This window comes from Piliocolobus tephrosceles, chromosome 6 (assembly GCF_002776525.5).
Source record: "Piliocolobus tephrosceles isolate RC106 chromosome 6, ASM277652v3, whole genome shotgun sequence".
NCBI lineage: Eukaryota > Metazoa > Chordata > Mammalia > Primates > Cercopithecidae > Piliocolobus > Piliocolobus tephrosceles.
Window position 1 is genome coordinate 17,951,170 of NC_045439.1, and position 21,024 is coordinate 17,972,193.

Genomic DNA, 21,024 nt, shown 5'->3' on the forward strand with positions numbered 1-21,024 from the left:
GGTGGGTGGATCACCTGAGGTCGGGAATTCAAGACCAGCCTGACCAACATGGAGAAACCCTGTCTCTACTAAAAATACAAAATTGCTGGGCGTGGTGGTGCATGCCTGTAATCCCAGCTACTCAGGAGGCGGAGGCAGGAGAATCGCTTGAACCTGGGAGGCAGAGGTTGTAGTGAGTCAAGATTGTGCCATTGCACTCCAGCCTGGGCAACAAGAGTGAAACTCCATCTCAAAAAAAAAAAAAACAATATATATATATATATATAAACCAGGCGTGGTGGCAGTTCCTTGTAATCCCAGCTAGCTACTCGGGAAGCTGAGGCAGGACAATTGCTTGAAACGAGGAGGCGGAGGTTGCAGTGAGTTGAGATTGTGCCATTGCACTCCAGCCTGGGCAACAGAGCGAGACTGCGTCTCAAGAAAAAAAAAAAAAGAAAGAAAAAGGTAAAGAAAAGGAAAAGTTCCTAAAGACAGAATCCTACTAGTGAAAGAAGTATTTAAGTATAGGATCTCCTCTACTAAATAAATGTAATATGAAATTTGATACTGTTTAAAGGGACTAGAAAACCATGATAAGAAGATCTCATATTACTTGAGCACTTGTTTGCATGTGCTTTAAATGTTTTTGCTTATTTTGATCTTCACAAAAATCCTCTATATGAGGCACTCATGCCCATCTCCATTTTACTGATGGGAAAACTGAGACACAAAGGTATTAAGTAACTTGCTCATGGTTACATGGCAGAAACCACAGCTAGAGTAGTTCTGGCTCCTTGAACAGTATCTTTCTTCCTAGATTATAATCTTTGACAAGTGACAGGTGGCTTGCTCTGGAGCTCATGCCCTTAATGACAGCCTGGCACAGAGTGGCCTCCTAAATGTGACAGTAGTTGTTGTAAGTACTCTGGAGATATTTGTTATTTAATTTTTTTATTTTTACAATTATCTTGCTTAAGATAGGTTTTTGCACTCACGTCAGGCAAAGAAAGGTAAGCATGAGAAGGAACGAGTGTCATTAGGCCAGTAAGACACTATTGGGGAATCCCCGAGGTGTTTAGGGCAGAGCTGTTTGATGAGAAGCCTTTGGTGAGCTTATTCCCTGGCAGAGTTGGAAGTATCAGACTGATGAAATACATCCCAGGAGAGTTCTCTGCTGAGATGTTTTCCAAAGCAACATCTGCTTGTGCTGTTGGATGAATTTGGTGGGCTTCTAGATTCAGATTCTTCATCCAAGCAAGAAGGAAGGTAGAGGCAGTGAGTCCATTGAAGTGCTAGCTGCCTTTCCTGATGAGCCCAGGCTGTGATTGAAGAATAAGTAGTTCTGGTTTATCTTTGGTTATGTGGGTCATAAACTAAACGACCTTTTATGTGGTAGCACATAGAGCACATTAGCTTTTGCCTGTATTGAAACTTTGTGCAGTAACATCTCAATTATCCCTGTCATTCTTGTTGGTAATATGTATATACAGTCATGTGCTGCATATGACATTTTGGTCAATGACAGACTGCTTATAAGATGGTGGTCCCATAAAATTTTAATACTGCAGTTTTACTATACCTTTCCTATGTTTACATAAGTGTACATACACAAGTACCACTGTGTTTCAGTTGCCTACAATATTCACTACAATAACGTGCTATACAGGTTTGTAGCCTAGCAGCAATAGGCTATATCACATGCCCTAAATGTGTAGGAGGCTATACCATCTAGGTTTGTGTAAGTACACTCCATGATGTTCACACAATGAAATAGCCTAATGATGCATTCCCACATCGTTAAGGGACATGTGACTGTACTAAAATTTCCCCTTTAATCCTAGTTTACTCTTTAAAAACAATATGTTGATATTGTCTTAATCTTATAATTCAAGATCTTTCTCCATAGCACTTATCAGTATCTGGCATACTATATATTTTGCTTATTTGTCTGTCTTTCCCTACTGGAATTAAGTTATGTGAGGTCAGGAATTTTGTTCTCTTGTTCAATGCTGTATTCCTAGTTCCCAAAACAGTGATTGACATGTAGTAGGTATTCAGTCAATATTCACTGAATGAATAGATCAGTCTTTCTAAACATTCTTCCAGTTAGAAATAGAGTATGTTTATTTGTGTTTTGGAGGCATCATATTCATAGCATCTGATTGTCCAGGATAGTAAATAGAAAAGAGATAAGTAGTTCATCCATATGGACAGGATCTCAATTTGTGCCTCTACGGTCTTTCAGTCCCTGAAATTGGCTTATCATTTGACTCTTCCTGAAAGTTAAATGCTACAGCAACAACAAAAATCTAGCCACACAAGGAGTTCAGTTACTTGGACTTCAGTATAATTTCAGAATAATTTAGAAGGCCAAGATGTACTCTTGATTATTTTCTTGAGTCTTCATTTAGTTGTAATAGAGTATAATGATGTTACATATTACCACTTTGGCTGTGAAATATATATTATTTGATCAAGTATAGAAGAAAACTGATTAAAATTAAACAGAAAAGGAAAAAATGCTGCCTGCTTTGAGGCAATATGACCGCCATTATCTGTCACAAGGAAGAAGTACGATACTTCATTATTTATGGCAGGCTCTGTAAAGGTAAGCTCCAGGCTTGAATTAGGTTAATACTTGTTAACTACCGTGGTTAGATGATCTCTTCCTGGGATAGACTGTATCTAGTGCTATCTTCTCTTATCTCTTTCCTGATGAAAAGTCTTCTGACTTTTGCCTAGTCTAAGAAAGGCATCAGGATAAAATTATATTTGCAATTTTAGATGGGATTAACTTTTATCAACCCAATGCATCAGTGGCTTTAGAAACCCTTCAGCTAATTTGTGTGTCCCTCTGCTCTACTTTAAAAATAGTACAACCAAAAAGACTCTTAAAATAATTAGACGAGAAATGACTTAGGGATTAGGAAAGGGTTTACATTCTGACAGGATTTGGACCTGCTTATAATAGCTAATGTCTCCTTAGAGGACTGTGATTTGGGGTGCTGCACATTTTTTTCCCCAGCTCAAATTTGTAAACTCTCCTTTGCTTTGAACAAAAAACTTGGTTATCAAATCACTTTGTTCTTAGTCAACATCAGTTCATGTAAGGTAAGTCAACCATATTGTGCTGAAAAGAAGCCAGGTTTGTTTTAACTTTTATTTTTAGTATAGTTTACAAAGCAGGCACAGTTTTCTGTACAATTTTAGAGGAGTAGCTATGAAAAAAATTTAAACAACTGTGAAGAAATCATTGAATAACTTTTTGAAAACTATCCTGATATATTTGTTCATAACAAAATAGGAAAGGAAGGGAGAATGTAAACACACCTGACAATGAAAGTTTCATAAAAATCTCTACAGTGACAAATGAGAATTGATCTAGGGGATGCTAGAAGATTCAGTGATTTAACAACTTCTGCTGGAATGAGTCCGCAGGTCAAGTCAACTTGCTTTGACCACCAGTGAGAGTGGATGCAGCTACGGAGAAAGAGAAGCCACGTGGAGGTAAAGTTTCTTATCAGGAAAAGCACTGGGAAGTTATATAACAAAGCATGGCAGGAGACATGAATTGAATGCCAGTAACTAAAGGCTAGTCTGCTGGAAAACTTCTGTTACAGTTAAATGAACTCCGTTAACAGTACATACATAGTCTAGAAGATTTGGACTCAAGGAAGAGAGGATGCGTGCTTCTGGGAAGATACCCTAGACCAAGGCACTAGTTGAAATTTCAGGCACATGAGGCCTGTCTATACCAAATTTTTTGCGTTTCTTTTAATAAAAGTCTTGGTATATTCAGACTTTAAAGGAAGAAATTAGTTTGACTATTATTTAAATAGTGATATTTTCAAGGAAGAAGCATGCTTGATTCAAGTTTTGTTCTATTTTCTATCATACCTGAAGAGATTCTATCTGCCAAATATATGTACCAAACAAAGATAAGAGTGCTTTTCAGCATTATCAATACAATTAGAACTTACAAAGTTCTTCACCACAATTTTGAGGAAGGGAGGGTACATGTTATTTTCCCTATTAAGAAACAGACTCAATGAGGAAGTGAGATACTCCAGAGTTGGCAAGTGGTAAAGCCAGGAGTCAAAGGCCAAGCCTTTTGCCTGCAAATCTAGTGCTCTTTGTACCACACCATGCTAGTGGCAGCTATTGGAATCTCAGGCATAGTCGCCCAGAGGAATTACAGCCATATGTCACTTAAGGACAGGGAAATGTTCTAAGAAATTCGTTAGGCAATTTCATTGTTGTGCGAACATTACAGGGAATACTTAAACCTATGTGGTATAGCCTGCTACACACCTGCTATATGCTGTAGTCTAGTCCTGGTAGGCCATAAACCTGTCCAACATGTTACTGTACTGAATACTGTAGGTAATTATAACAACGGTATTTGTGTACTTAAAAACATATCTAAGCATAGAAAAGGTGCAGTAAAAATGTGGTGTAAAAGATTAAAAAGATACACCTGTATAGGGTACTTACCATGAATGGAGCTTACAGAACTAAAAGTTGCTCTGGGTGAGTCAGTGAGTGAATATGAAGGCCTAGGAAGTTGCACTATAGTAGTAGGACACTATTGTAGCCTCTAGAAACACTGTACAGCTAGGCTACATTAAATGTTTCACAGTTTTTTCTTTAATAATTTTTTTTTTTTTAAGGCAGAGTCTCACTCTGTTGCCCACGTTGAAGTGCAGTGACACAATCATGGCTCTCTGCAGCTTCAATTTCCGGGCTCAAGCATTCTCCCAAGTAGCCTCAGCCTCCCGAGTAGCTGGAATTACAGGCTTGCACCACCACGCCTGGCTAATTTTTGTGTTTTTAGTAGAGACGGGGTTTCAGCATGTTGGCCAAGCTTGTCTTGAACTCCTGACCTTAGGTGATCCTCCCATCTCAGCGTCCTAAAGTGCTGGGATTACAGGCATGAGCCACTGCACCTGGCCTTTAATAATAAATTAACCTTAGCTGACTATAATGTTTTTGCTTTACAAACTTAAAAATTTTTTGAACTTTTGACTTTTGTAATAACATAGTTTAAAACACAGACACATTTTACAGCTATACAAAAATATTTGTATCCTTACTCTATAAACTTTTTTCTATTTTAAAGTGTTTTTTTGTTTTTTACCTTTTAAACTTTTTTTTTCTTGAGACACAGTCTTACTTTGTTGCCCAGGCTGGGGTACAGTTACGTGATCTTGGCTTACTGCAACCTCTGCCTCTTGGGTTCGAGCCATTTTTGTGCCTCAGCCTCCCAAGTAGCTGGGATTACAGGTGTGCGCCACCAAGCCCTTTTTTTTTTTTTTTTAAATTTTTAGCAGAGGTGGGTTTTTGCCATGTTGGTGGGGCTGATCTTGAATTCCTCGCCACAAGTGATCCACTCACCTTGGCCTCCCACAATGCTGGGATTCCAGGCATGAGCCACCATACCCGGTCACTTTTTAAACTTCTGTGTTAAAAACTAAGACACACATATTAGCCTAGCCCTAAACGGGGTCAGGATCATCAATATCACTTTCTTTCACCTCCACATCTTGTCCTCCTGGACAGTTTTCAGGGGTGGTAACATGCATGGCTCTGTCATCCCCTATGATAACAATGCTGCCTTCTGGAAACCTCCAGAGGCTGATTTCCAGTTCACTTTTTTTTTTTTTTGGAAACAGGGTCTCATTCTGTCACCCAGGCTGGAGTGCAGTGGCTCAATCACATCTCACTGCAGCCTCAAACTCCTGGGCTCAAGCAGTCCTCCTGCCTCAGCCTCCTAGTTGGGTCTACACCACTACACCTGGCCGATTTTTGTATTTTTTGTTGTGATGGGGTCTCACTATGTTGCCCAGGCTGTTCTTGAACTCCTTGGCTCAAGTGATCCTCCAGCCTCAGTCTCCCAAAGTGCTGAGATTACGGGTGGGAGCTACCGCACCTGGCCTACAATTAACTTTTTTTTATAAATAGGAGTACATTCTAAATAAAAAGTATAATAAATGCATAAATCAGTAATGTCATTTATTGTCATCCAGTGTTATGTACTGTACATAGTTGTATGTGCTATGCTTTTGTACAATTGGTAGCACAATAGGTTTGTTTATACCAGCATCACTACAAACATGTGAGTAATGCATTGCACTGCAACTTAACAACTACAACATCACTGTGTGATAGGAATTTTTCAACTCTGTTACAGTCTTAGGGGACCACCATCACATTTGTGGTCTGTCGTTGACTAAAACATTGTTATGCAGCACATGACTGTAATTAGCTTCTATGCTACTCGTTAAACCTTTCAAAAAACAAATAATAGGTACCAAAACAGCAGAAATGGAAACAGCTTTCATGGTTGGCTTTGGAAAATATGCTTGCACTTGTAAGTGAAGTAATGAAACCACAATTAAATTGGCTAGAGTACTGTAAAGCTATATATAAAATAAGTTATTTTCCAATTATCTTTGGGAAATGAAGCACTTCATAACTTACTTTGCCTGATAAACAAGGCTGACTCCTTCGTCCAAACTATTTGGAGTGCTAAGTTTTGGAAACAATTTATAAACATCTATCTGTCTTCAATAAAAGATACCAACTCTGCTTTTAGGAACAGTGATTGTTGTTGAATACGTGACTAATTAATGTTTGGAGTTATTTGTTTCTTTAGTAAATAACTCCAGACTCCCGTACATTTGTAATTCTTTGTAAATTCTATTTAAGGGGTTTTTGTTTGTAAGTACGTATTCTCCTTTGCTAAAAAGAATATTGCCCATCACTTCCCTCTACTGCCAACTTGCTATTATTTAATAAACGCTTTTCCTTTAATTTGTCATCTTTTAATCTGCTTTGGATTGGGTAACCAAATCACTAAACTCATTAAAAGTTTGTATAAAATAAGAAAAAAAAATCTATAAAAGAGATAGGAGAAATTTCTGCTTTGTCAAGGGCATATGGTTTATAACATTGACTTTAACATGTATTTTTGATTGCTCAAACACATTTTTCCCTATTCTCTGTTCTTCAATTATGTTCACATGAGGTTGCCAGTTAACTGTCAAACTGCACAAAATCTTGACCTAAGTATAGATATTAGAAAATAGAAATTGTAATGAACTCATAGTTAGGCTTGTCTATTTCTGGCTCATTTTTTTCCTTAGACTTAATGAACTGAATTTGTTGTGTTTAAACATTTTAAAATAAAGCTGAAAAAAATCTCTACTTGTTGTGTCCTTTCCTGGTTTTGGTATCAGGGTAATGCTGGCTTCATAGAATGATTTAGGGAGGATTCCCTCTTTCTCTGTTTTTTGGAATAGTTTCAGTAGGATTTGTACCAATTCTTCTTTGAATTGTGATAGAATTCAGCTCTGACTCCATCTGGTCCTGGACTTGTTTTTTGTTGGCAGTTTTGTTACCATTTCAGCCTCAATACTTGTTATTGGTCTGTCCAGAGTTTCTATTTCTTCCTGGTTTAATCTAGGAGAGTTGTCTATTTCCAGGATTTTATCCATCTCCCTTAGGTGTTCTAGTTTATGCGCACAAAGGTGTTCATAGTAGGCTTGAATGATCTTTTGCATTTCTGTGGTATTGGTTGTAATATCTTCCAGTTCATTTCTAATTGAGTTTATTTAGATATTCTCTTTTCTTGGTTAATCTCACTAATGGTCAATCAATTTTGTTTATCTTTTCAAAGAACCAACTTTTTGTTTGTATTTTGTTTTGTTTCAATTTCTTTTGGTTCTACTCTGATCTTTGTTATTTCTTTTCTTCTGCTGGTTTGGGGTTTGGTTGGTCTTGTTTCTCTAGTTCCTTGACGTGTGAGCATAGATTATTTGTGTGCTCTTTCAGACTTTTTGAGATAGGCATTTAATGCTATGATTTAATATGTATTTAACATATATTTAATGCTTTTAGAACTGCTTTTGCTGTATCACAGAGGTTTTTTGTTTGTTTGAGATGGAGTCTCACTCTGTTGCCCAGGTTGGAGTACAGTGGTGCCACCTCGGCTCACCACAACCCCCGCCTCCTGGGTTCAAGCAATTCTCCTGCCTCAGCCTCCTGCTGGGACTACAGGCACGCACTGCCATGCCTGGCTAATTTTTGTAATTTTAGTTGAGATGGGGTTTCACTGTGTTGGCCAGGCTGGTCTTGAACTCCTGATCTCGTGATCTGCTCACCTCAGCCTCCCAAAGTGTTGGGATTACAGGCGTGAGCCACTGTGCCCAGCTGTATCCCAGAGGTTTTATAGGTTGTGTCACTATTATCGTTCAGTTCAAAGAACTTTTTAATTTCCATCTTTATTTTGTTGTTGATCCAAAATTATTCAGGAGCATATTATTCAATTTCCATTTATTTGTATAGTTTTGAGGATTACTTTTGGAGTTAATTTCCAGTTTTATTCCGTTGTGGTCTGAGAGAGTACTTGATGTAATTTTGAATTTTTAAAATTTGTTGAGCCTTGTTTTGTGGCCTATCATATGGTCTATCTTGGAGAATGTTCCATGTTTTGATGAAAATAATGTATACTCTGTAGTTGTTGGGTAGAATGTTCTGTAAATATCTGTTAAGTTTATTTGTTCTAGGGTATAGTTTAAGTCCATTGTTTCTTTGTTGACTTTCTGTCTTGATGACCTGTCTAGTGCTGTCAGTGGAGTATTGAAGTCCCCCACTATTATTATGTTGCCATCTATCTCATTTTTTTGGTCTAGTAGTAATTGTTTTGTAAATTTGGGAGCTCCAGTGTTAGGTGCATATATATCTAGGATAGTGATATTTTCCTGTTGGACTAGACCGTTTATCATTCTGTAATGTCCCTCTTTGTCTTTTTTAACTGTCATTGCTTTAAAGCCTGATTTGCCTGATATAAGAATAGCTTGCTTTTGGTTTCCATTAACATGGAATATCTTTTTCTATTCCTTTACCTAAGTTTATGTGTGTTCCTATGTGTTAGATGAGTCTCTTGAACACAGCAGATAGTTGGTTGGTGGATTTTTATCCATTCTGCCATTCTGTATCTTTTAAGGGGAGCATTTAGGACCATTTACATCCAAGGTTAGTACTGAGATGTGAGGTACTGCTCTATTCATTGTGCTAGTTACTGCCTGAATAATTTGATTTTTTCCCATTTTGTTACTATTTTATAGGCCCTGTGAGATTTATGCTTTAAGGAGGTTCTATTTTGGTGTATTTTGAGGTTTTGTTTCAAGATTAAGAGCTCCTTTCAGCATTTCTTGTAATGCTGGCTTGGTAGTGGCAAATTATTTCAGCATTTGTTTGTCTGAAAAAGACTTTATCTCTCCTTCATTTATGAAGCTTGGTTTTGCTGGATACAAAATTCTTGGCTGGTAATTGTTTTGTTTAAGGAGGCTAAGATAGGACCCCAATCCCTTCTGGCTTGTAGAGTTTCTGCTGAGAAATCTGCTGTTAATCTAATAGAGTTTCCTTTATAGGCTACTTGGTGCTTTTGCCTCACAGCTCTTAAGATTCTTCTTTTTCTTTCTTTTTTTTTTTTTTCCTTGAAATGGTGTCTCACTCTGTCGCCCAGACTGAAGTGCATGGTGTGATTTCCGCGCACTGCAACCTCCGCCTCCTGGGTTCAAGCGATTCTCTGGCCTCGGCCTTCCGAGTAGCTGGGATTACAGGTTCCTGCCACCATGCCTGGCTGATTTTTATATTTTTAGTAGAGTTGGGGCTTCACCATGTTGGCCAGGCTGGTCTCAAACTCCTTACCTCAAGTGATCTGCCTACCTTGGCCTCCTAAAGTGCTGGGATTACAAGTTTGAGCCACCACACCTGACCTTTAAGATTCTTTATTCTGTCTTGACTTGAGATAATCTGATGACTGTGTGCCTAGGTGATGATCTTTTTGTGATGTATTTCCTGGGTGTTCTTTGAGCCTCTTGTATTTGGATGTCTAAATCTCTAGCAAGACCAGGGAAGTTTTTCTTGATTATTCCCTCAAATAAGTTTCCCCAACTTTTAGATTTCTCTTCTTCCTCAGGAATACCAATTATTATTATGTTTGGTCATTTAACATAATCTAAAATTTCTTGGAGGCTTTGTTCCAAAAAAGACTAGAGACCAGTATCCCTGATGAACATAGATGCAAAAATTCTCAACAAAATACTAGCTTTCTGAATCTAACATCATATTAAAAAAATAACACACCATGATCAAGTGGGTTTCATACCAGGGATGTAGGGTTGGTTTAGTATCCGCAAGTCAGTAAATGTGATAGACCACATAAACAGGATTACAAACAATATGATCATCTCAGTAGATGCGGAAAAAGCATTTGACAAAATCCAGCATTCCTTTATGATTAAAACCCTCAGTAAAATTGGCATAGAAGGGACATACCTGAAGGTAGTAAAAGCCATCTATGACAAACCCACAGCTAACATACTGAATGGGGAAAAGTTGAAAGCATTCCACCTGAAAACTGGAACAAGACATGGATATCAACTTTCACCACTTGTATTCAGCGTAGTACTGGAAGTCCTATCCAGAGCAATCAGACAAGAGAAAGAAAGAAAGGGCATCCAAATTGGTAAAGAGGAAGTCAGACTGTCACTATTCACTGATGACATGAATGTATACCTAGAAAACCCCAAAGACTCTTCCAAAAAGGTCCTATATTGATAAATGAATTCAGTAAATGTTTTAGTTTGTTTTCATGCTGCTGATAGTCATAGCCAAGACTGGGCAATTTACAAAAGAAAGGTTTAATGGACTTACAGTTCCACATGGTTGGAAAGGCCTCACAATCATGGTGGAAGATGAAAGGCGTGTCTCACATGGTGGCAGACAAGAGAAGAGAGTTTGTGTAGGGAAACGCCTATTTTTAAAACCATCAGATCTCATGAGACTTACTCACTATCACCAGAAAGAGCTGCCCCCATGATTGAGTTACCTCCCACCAGGTCCCTCCCACAACGTGGAAATTCAAGATGAGATTTAGGTGAGGACACAGCCAAACCATATCAGTAAAGTTTTAGGATACAAAGTTCATGTACACAAATCAGTAGCACTGCTATACACCAACAGTGAGGAAACTGAGAATGAAATCAAGAACTCAACTTCTTTTGTAACAGCTGGAAAAAGAAATGAAATACTCAGGAATATACCTAGCCAAGGAGGTGAAAGATCTCTACAAGGAAAACTACAAAACACTGCTGAAAGAAATCATAGATGACACAAACGAATAGAAACACATCCCATGCTCATGGATGGATAGAATCAATATTGTGAAAATGACCATATTGCCAAAAGCAATATATAAATTCAATGCAATTCCCATCAAAATACCATCATCTTTCTTCACAGAACTAGAAAAAACAATCCTAAAATTTACATGGAACCAAAAAAGAGCCCCCATAGCCAAAGCAAGACTAAGTAGAAAGAACAAATATGGAGGCATCACATTACCTGACTTTCAGCTGGACTGCAAGCCTATAATTACCAAAACAGCATGGTACTGGTATAAAAACATAGGTCAATGGAACAGAATAGAGAACCCATAAATAAAGCCAAATACTCACAGCGAACTGATCTTTAGCAAAGCAAACAAAAACATAAAGTGGGGAAAGGACACCCTATTCAGCAAATGGTGCTGGGATAATTGACAAGCCATATATAGAAGAATGAAACTGGATCCTCATCTCTCACCTTATATAAAAATCAACTCAAGCAGGTTCAAAGACTTACATCTAAGACCTGAAACTATTAAAATTCTGAATGATAACATCAGAAAAATCCTTCTAGACATTGGCCTAGGCAAAGAGTTCGTGACCAATAACCCGAAAACAAATGCAACGAAAACAAAGATAAATAGATGAGATTTAGTTAAACTAAAAGGCTTCTGCACAGCAAAAGAAGTAATCAGTAAACAGACAGTCCACAGAGAGGGAGAAAGTATTTGCAAACTATGCATCTGACAAAGGACTAATACCCAGAATCCACAAGAAACTCAGACAAAGCAGTGAAAAAAAACCAAATAATCCTATCAAAACATGGGCTAAAGACATGAATAGACAATTCTCAAAAGAAGATATACAAATGGCCAACAAACTTATGGAAAACTGGTCAACATCACTAATTATGAGGAAAATGCAAATAAAACCACAGTGCTATACCACCTTACTCCTGCAATAATGGCCATTATAAAAAAAAAAAATCAAAGAATAATAGATGTTGGTATCAATGTGGTGAGAAGGGAACACTTTTACACTGCTGGTGGTAATGTAAACTAGTACAACCACTATGGAAAATAATGTGGAGCTTCCTTAAAGAACTAAAAGTAGAACTACCATTTGATCCAGCAATCCCACTACTGGGTATCTACTAGGAGGAAAATAAGTCACTGTATGAAAAAGACATTTGCACACCCATGTTTATAGTAGCACAATTCGCAATTGCAGAAATATGGAACCAGCCTAAATGTCCATCAACCAATTAGTGGATAAGGAAAATGTGACACACACACACACACACACACACACACACACACACACACACACACCATGGAATACTACTCAGGAACGAAATAACGGCATTTGCAGCAACCTAGATGGAGTTGGAGACCTTTATACTAAGTGAATAACTCAGGAATGGAAAATCAAACATCATATGTTCTCATTTATAAGTGGGAGCTAAGCTGTGGGGTTGCAAAGGCATGAGAATGATATTATGGACTTTGGAGTTTCCAGGGGAAGGGTGGGAATAAAAGGAGTGAGTGATAAAAACACTACAGATTGGGTACAGTGTATACTACTCAGGTGATGGGTGCACCAAAATCTTAGAAATCACCACTAAAGAATTTATTCATGTAACCAAACACCACCTGTTCCCCAAAAATTATTGTAATAAAAATAAAATTATTTACTTGATTTTTATTACGAATATTTCTGATCTTTAAAAACATTTTTTTACTGAGACAAAATTCACATAATGTACAACTAACCATTTTTTTTTTTTTTTTTTTTGAGATAGTCTCGCTCTGTTGCCCAAGCTGAAGTGCAGTGGTGTGATCTTGGCTCACTGCAACCTCTGCTTCCCGGGTTCAAGCAGTTCCCCTGTCTTAGCCTCCCAAGTAGCTGGGATTACAGGCGCATGCCACCATGCCCAGCTATTTTTTTTTTGTATATTTAGTAGAAACAGGGTTTCACCATGTTGGTCAGGCTGGTCTTGAACTCCTGACCTCATGATCTGCCTCAGCCTCCCAAAGTGCTGGGATTATAGATGTGAGCCACTGTGCCTGGCCACAACTAACCATTTTAAAGTAAACAGCTCATTGGCATTTAGTACATTTATAATACTATCTAGTTGTAAAAAATTTTTATCACCCCCAAAGGAAATTCTGTATCCCATAGGCAGTCATTCTCTATTCTTCCCTGCCCCTGGCAACCACCAATTTACTTTCTGTCTGTCTCTCTGAATTTATATATTTTAGTCTTGAACTCCTGGCCTCAAGCAATTCTCCTGCCTTGGCCTCCAAGCACCTTGGATATACAGGTGTGAGCCACCACACCTGTGAGATTTATTTGGATATTTCATATAAACAGAATTATACAATATTCGTCTTCTGGCTGCTTTTGCTTAGCATAATATTTTTGAATGTCATCCACATTGTAGCATGAACCAATACATCATTGTGTTTTATGGCTGAATATTCATTATATTTATACACCACAAGCTTGTTTATCCATTCATCTATTGATGGACATTTGGCTTGTTTCCACCTGCAGATAGTCCTGCTGTGCATATGCATATACATGTGTTTGCTTCAGCACCTGTTTTTCAGTTCTTTTGGGTATGTACCTAGGAAAGGAATTGCTGGATCATCTGGTGATTCTATATTTAGTATTTTGAGGATCCACCAAACTTTTCCACAGCAGCTGAACCATTTTCTGTTCCTACTGGCAATGTATAAGGGTTCCAGTTGCTCCTCATCAATGTTTACTTCCTTTTTTTTTAAATTACAGCCATCCTAGTTGGTATGAAGTGGTATCTCATTATGGTTCTGAGTTGCATTTCCCTAATGACCAATAATGTTGAGCATCTTTTCATGTGCTTGTTGGCCATTCATATCTTTTTTCAAAAAGGGTCTAAGTTCTTTGCCCATTTTAAAGTTGGGTTGTTTCTTTTTGAACGTAAGAGTTATTTTATACATTTCAAATAGTAGACCTTTATCAGATAGATAATTTGCAAATATTTTCTCCTTTGTTCTGTAGATTTTTTTTTACTTTCTTCATTTATTATTATTATTTTTTTGAGACAGGGTCTTGCTCTGTTGCCCAGGTTGAAGTGCAGTGGCACAATCATGGCTCACTGCAGCCTTGATCTGTTGGGCTTAAAGTGATCCTTCCACGTCAGCCACTTAAATAGCTGGGACTACAGGTGTGTGCCACCATACTCAGCTAATTTTAGTTTTTATGGAGGCAAGGTCTCACTGTGTTGTCCAGGATTGTCTCAAACTTCTGAGCTCAAGCAATCCTTCTGCCTCAGCCTCCCAAAATGTTAGGTTTATAGCTGTGAGTGACCATGCCTAGCCTGATATGGTTTTTTGCATGAAAGTTCTAAATTTTGTGCGTGTGTGTATGTGTGTGTGTTTAAGAGGGTCTTGCTCCATCGCCCAGGCTGGAATGCAGTGGTATAATTATAGCTCACTGAAGCCTTGGTCTCCTGAGCCCAAGTGATCCTCCCACTTTAGCCTCTTGAGTAGCTGGGACTACAGGTGTGTGCCACCACACCCAGCTAACTTTAAAATTTTTTGTAGAGACAGTGTCTTGCTTTGTTGCCCAGGCTGGTCTCGAACTCTTGACCTCAAGTTTCTCCCACTTTAGCCTCCCAAAGTGCTAGGATTACAGGCATGAGCCACTGTGCCTGGCAAGTTTTGTAATTTTGAAATAAGTTGATCTATTTTTTTCTTTGTTGCTCATGTTTTTGGTGTTATATTCAAACATTTATTCCCAAGTTCAAGATCACAGAGATTTACCCTAATGTTTTCTTCTAAACTATTTTACGGGGCACTTCTTATATTTACTTAATTTATATATATGGTGTGGAGTAGGGATCCAACTTCATTCTTTTCTATGTGGATCTTCAGTTGTCCCAGCACTATTTGTTAAAGAGAGTATTCTTTTTCCCACCAGCTGGTCTTGGCACCCTTATTTAAAATCAGTTGACTGTAGATACATAGGTTCATTTCTGGACTCTCTATTCTATTTGTCTATATGTCTCTCCTTATGCCAGTACCACACTGTTTTTTTTTTTTTTTTTTTTTTTTTGAGGCAGAGTCTCACTCTGTTGCCGGGACTGGAGTGCAGTGGCCGGATCTCAGCTCACTGCAAGCTCCGCCTCCCGGGTTTATGCCATTCTCCTGCCTCAGCCTCCCAAGTAGCTGAGACTACAGGTGCCCGCCACCTCGCCCGGCTAGCTTTTGTATTTTTAGTAGAGACGGGGTTTCACCGTGTTAGCCAGGATGGTCTCGATCTTCTGACCTCGTGATCCGCCCGTCTCGGCCTCCCAAAGTGCTGGGATTACAGGCTTGAGCCACCACGCCCGGCCAACACACTGTTTTGATTACTATAGCCTTGTAATAAGGTTTGAAACAAGGAAGTGTGAGTCCTCCAATTTTGTTATTCCTTTTCAGTATTGTTTTGGCTATGTGGATGGAGCCCCTTGCAGGCCCATGTGAATTTGAGGTTTGGCTTTTCATCTCTAGGAAAAAGCATATTGGAATTGTGATAGGTATTGCATTTGAATTTGAAGATTACTTTGGGTAGTACTGCTGTACCTTAACAATATTAAGTATTTCAATATATGAGCATGGGATATCTTTCTATTTATTTAGATTTTCCTTAATTTCTTTTAGCACTGTTTAGTTGTGTTCAGTATATGCCTTTTCACCTTCTTGGTCAAATTTATTCCTACATATTTTGTTCTTTCGGATATTACTATAAAGGGAATTGTTTTCTTTTTTTGACATGTACATTGCTGGTATATAGCAGCTGATTTTTTGCATGTTGATTTTGTACCCTGCAAATTTCACTGAATTTATTATCTCGAGTAGGGGTGTGTGTGTGTCTGTCAGGGTTGGGGGATGGATTTGAAGGATTTTCTAAGTATAGGATTTTTTCGTCTATGCATAGAGATAGTTTTACTACTTCTTTCCAGTTTAAATGACTTTTATTTTTCTTGCATAATTGCTCTGGTTAGAATCTTCAGTACAACGTCAAATGGCAGTGGTGAACATGGGCATCCTTGTCTTGTTACTGATCTTAGGGGGAAAGCTTTCAGTCTTTCACCATGGAGTATGGTATTAGCTGTGGATTTTTCCTAAGTGCTCATTGACGTGTTGAGAAGCTCTTCTCTATTCTTCTATTCCTAGTTTTCTAGGTGTTTTATTTTATCATTAAGGATGTTGGATTTTGTCAAATGCTTTTTCTGAATCAATTGAGATGGTCATGTGTGTTTTATTTCTTTTGTCTTAGCAATGTGGTATAATGATTTTGGGGGGTATGTTTTACCACCCTTGCAGTCCTGGGATGAATCCCACTTAGTCGTGGTGTGTAATCCTTTTAGTGTGCTGTTAGACTCAGTTTGTTAATATTTGCTTATAATTTTTGCATCTATATTTATAAGGGATGTCGGGCTATAGTTTTCTTGTGGTTATCTTTTGTCTGGCTTTGGTATTGGGGTAATGCTGGCCTATTGATTGAGTTAGAAAGTATTCTCTCCTTTTCTTTGATTTTCGTGCTCATCCCCCATCTTGTTTGTTTTTTGAATGGATTTTAAATTATTTTGGAAAGTTAATTATTCAGATTCTTAAGGTTGTTATTCAAGACAAGCCAAAAAAAAAAAAAAAAAAAGGTCTTATCCAGGAAAAATCCTTGCCTGATGAGAATTTAATCACAATATTTCGTTGTTCAAGTTCCACCTACCTATTTTAGAAACAGATGATATTATAGTCATAAAATCTCATGGAGTCAGATGTTGTAACTTGATTATATATGTGTAGACATTCTAAGAGAGCTTTCAATCCCAGGATTATAATGTTACAATAATTTAGTTACCCATATGTATATAAACATTTCTAGCAGCAATTTTAGAAATATAATACCTCCTTAGAGGTATTTAACAAGATACAAATTTGATTTTTGGCTAGCTTTCACTACTTCTTAAGATAGAACTTGAACATTGGGGCAGATCCCAAAGCAAATACTTTAACTACAATAGTTATGCACAAGAAAGTCCTGTAAATAATCTATCCATGACAAGCTACAAAGTCAATATTCAAATGTCCCAAATCTTAGACTCCTTTATTTAAAAGAGCTAACCAACAAAGAATTTACTGAGTCCACCATTCTTTTTTCTTTTCTTTTCTTTTCTTTTTGAGACCATCTTGCTCTGTTGCCCAGACTGAAGTGCAGTGGTGCAGTGGCACGATCTCGGCTCACTTCCGCCTCCTGGGTTCAAGCGATTCTCTTGTCTCAGCCTCCTGAGTAGCTGGGATTACAGGCACCCTCCACCATACTCGGCTCATTTTTTGTATTTTTAGTAGAGGTGGAGTTTCACCATGTTGGCCAGGCCAGTCTCGAACTCCTGACCTCAAGTGATCCACTGGCCTCAGCCTCTCAAAGTGCTGGGATTACAGGTGCAATTCACCATGCCCGGCCTAAGCCTACCATTCTTTTCAGCTGTTTGTACCTTTAGATAAGGTTCTTGCTACTCTCTTCTGTGGTCTATAATTTGTGAAAAACTAATTATGATGCAATTTCAACAAATGTATTTGTTCAGTTCTATTTGATTTTCTAATTCATGTTGCATGAGTAATAGATGCACTGATGAAGTTAGCACATTTTAACAGTTTTCCTTTCAGAATGTACTTTTTAACAGAATGCTAGCAGATTGTTTGGCTGTTATTTTAATTATATTACAGTCCATTCACAAATGGTACAACCACAAATTATACAATAAACCTAAAATTTTATAATTCTGTTTTTGTATTTGGAACAGTCTAGTCCAACTGTATTTAAAGGGAAAGTTAATTTATTCAAAGTGTATTTTTAAGACCTTTTCATTTTGGTTAAAAATGGTGACATACAGCTGGGTGCGGTGGCTCATGCCTATAATCCCAGCACTTTGGGAGGCTGAGGCAGGCAGATCACAAAATCAAGAGTTCAAGACCAGCCTGGCCAACATGGTGAAACCCCGTCTCTACTAAAAAAAAAAAAAAAAAAAAAAAAAAAAAAAAAAAATTAACTGGGCGTGGTGGCAGGTGCCTATAATCCTAGCTACTCAGGAGGCTGAGGCAGGAGAATCGCTTGAAACCGGAAGGCAGAGGTTGCAGTGAGCTGAGATTGCACCATTGCACTCTAGCCTGGGCAACAAGAGTGAAACTCCATATCAAAAAAAAAGAAAAAAAAAAAAGACATACCAAACTGTTTTAGATCCTAAAGGATTCCTAATCTGGCATTATAGACCAAATGTGGTACATTCAGTCCAAAACTTGTGTTCTAAGATGGAGCAGAAAACAAACATAGTAACAGAAATGTTTTTTGCTGTAACCAAATACATGTAGGTAATTTTAAAAGTCTTCTGAGGGGAGGAGTCAATAATTGATTTTGTTGGTAGTGGAGAGAATGAGTGAACTAAATAATATTTAAAAATATATAGTGGTTTTCAGGCTGGCACGGTGGCATACTCCTATAATCCCAGCACTTTGAGAAGCTGAGACAGGAGGATCATTTGAAGCTGGGAGTTTAAGACCAGCCTGGGCAACATAGTGAGACCCTGTCTTGACCAAAAAAAAAAAAAAAAAAAAATTTACTAGTGTGTTGGCATGCATCTGCTGTCTAACTACTTAGGAGTTTGGGGTGGAAGGATCACTTGAGCCTGAGAGTTCGAAGTTGCAGTGAACTGTGATCATGCCAGTACACTCCCGCCTAAGTGATAGAGTGAGACTCTCTCTCAAAAAATAAAATATAATGGTTTTCTAGTACGAAAATGCACTTACATAGTTTTCCCTTATCCAGTCCTCATGATAGCATTGTGAGGGAGGTATTACTTTATTTGACACTTGAGAAAACCAAATTGGACTGATTGACTTTACCATTTCACTCCTAGTAAGTAACTGCTGGAAATCAAACTCAGAACTTTGGACTTCAGCATCAAGCTCTTTCTATTAAACCAGATTTTTGTTTTCTATAAGTTTCAGTTTAAAAGAAGAAAAGAACAGTTCTTGTTTTCTATAAATGTGTGACACATATTCTGTGCTTACAGATAATAAGCAATTCATTTTAAAATGTCATAACTTCAGAATATAATTAACAATGGGACTTGGCCTTTCAGAAATATTACAATGTGCTTGGATTTTCAAAAATTTTATTTCCATGCAGCTTGTCAAGGATTTATTATTATTATTATTATTTTTTAAGGCAGGGTCTCACTTTGTTACCCAGGCTGGAGTGCAGTGATGCAATCTTAGCTTACTGCAGCCTCTGTCTACCTCCTGGGTTCAAGTGATCAACCTGCCAAGTAGATGAGACTACAGGCGCACGCTACCACTTCTGGCTAATTTTTTGTATTTTTTGCAGAGGCAGTGTTTTGCCATGTTGCCCAGATTGGTCTCAAACTCCTGGGCTCAAGAAATCTTCCCACTTCAACCTCCTAAAGTGCTGGCATTCCAGGTGTGAGCCACCATGCCCAGCCAAAGATAAGGTTTTATATAACTTTCTCTTGCATAACTTTGGAGGAGCAGTGTAGTGTAGTGCAAAGTTATCCAACTTTAAAGGACACAAGAATTACCTAGGAGTTTAGTAGCTTTTTAGGGCCCAGGAAACCCTCTAGGTACTTCTGATAGAGGTAGTCCAGGGACAATACTTGGGGGAAACACTGGCTTTGAGGTTTTACACAGATAAAAAATACCTACGTCATAAATTAGTGATGGTGATTTAATCTATGGTATCTCTACAGTTCTTGGAATAGAACCAGGTACATAGGAAATGTTCAAAATATTCCATTCTTGTGTGATGACTTGGGTGGCAACTAAGAAGCAAGAGAATATTCCCTCTTTTCATTCAACAAAATTTATTGAATTCCAGCAGTATTCTAGGGACTTGTGGATATAGGGGAAAATGGGCACATTCCTCATTCTTGTTGAATTTATTTGATCAAGTCATTTTAAAGGTATAGTTCTTACCTTGTTAAAAAATAATAAAATGACTATTGAGGGCATGTTTGCATAATCTTTTCCCTTGCAGATTAAAGTTTTATTTTTTACTTGAATAACGATTGCAGTTCAAAGAAATGGCCTATTATTTCTCAGTTTTCTTGTTGCTTTAAATCTATACTGTCCAATACAGTAGCCACTAGATACTTGTAGCTATTTAAGTCAATTAAACTTGTATAATATTAAAAATACAGCTCCTCGGTGGCACTACCACATTTCAGTTGCTCAGTAGCCACATGTGGCTAGTGGCTGCTTTATTGGACAGTGAGATGTAGATCATTTCTATCATCACACTAAGTTCTGTTGGGACAGTGTTTTTCTGGAGTTTACAGCTACAAAGTGGTGATTTTCCAATTGTCTTGATCTGTAGATTGATTTTGAGGCAAGTATTAGCAGTGGCTTGAGGCTGTCACATAAGTGCATTAATACCCTTTCAGGTTGACCAGGCCCAGGGCTAGTATTGATTTACCTTAACAGTTTCATTACACAGCCAGTGAGATATAAATGCTAAGACATCTGGGCATTTTCTTTAAACTTCTGAGTAATACACTAAGGATTAGTCATAGCTTTTCTCATGCACTGTGTGTGTGTGTGTGTGTGTGTGTGTGTGTGTGTGTGTGTGTGTGTAGAGAGAGTTAATTCACCTTCACAGCATTATAATTGTTTTAAATGTATATCTAATGAAATTTTGAGGACAAAGGGGTAAAGAAGAGTTGCAATTGCATCTGAATACTAGAACTGAATACTGGAATTCATGGTACTTACAAAAAATAATTTCTTTTATAGAAACCAAAACTAAGAGTAGTGAAAAGTTGGTTTAACACTGT

General features: G+C 37.9%; 1 protein-coding gene across 1 annotated transcript in view; it reads left to right on the forward strand.

The window, feature by feature from the left end:
* Nucleotides 1-21,024, forward strand: part of PTPN21 (protein tyrosine phosphatase non-receptor type 21) — an 89,224-nt gene that overhangs the window by 10,737 nt on the left and 57,463 nt on the right. The gene's annotated exons all lie outside the window — the stretch shown is intronic.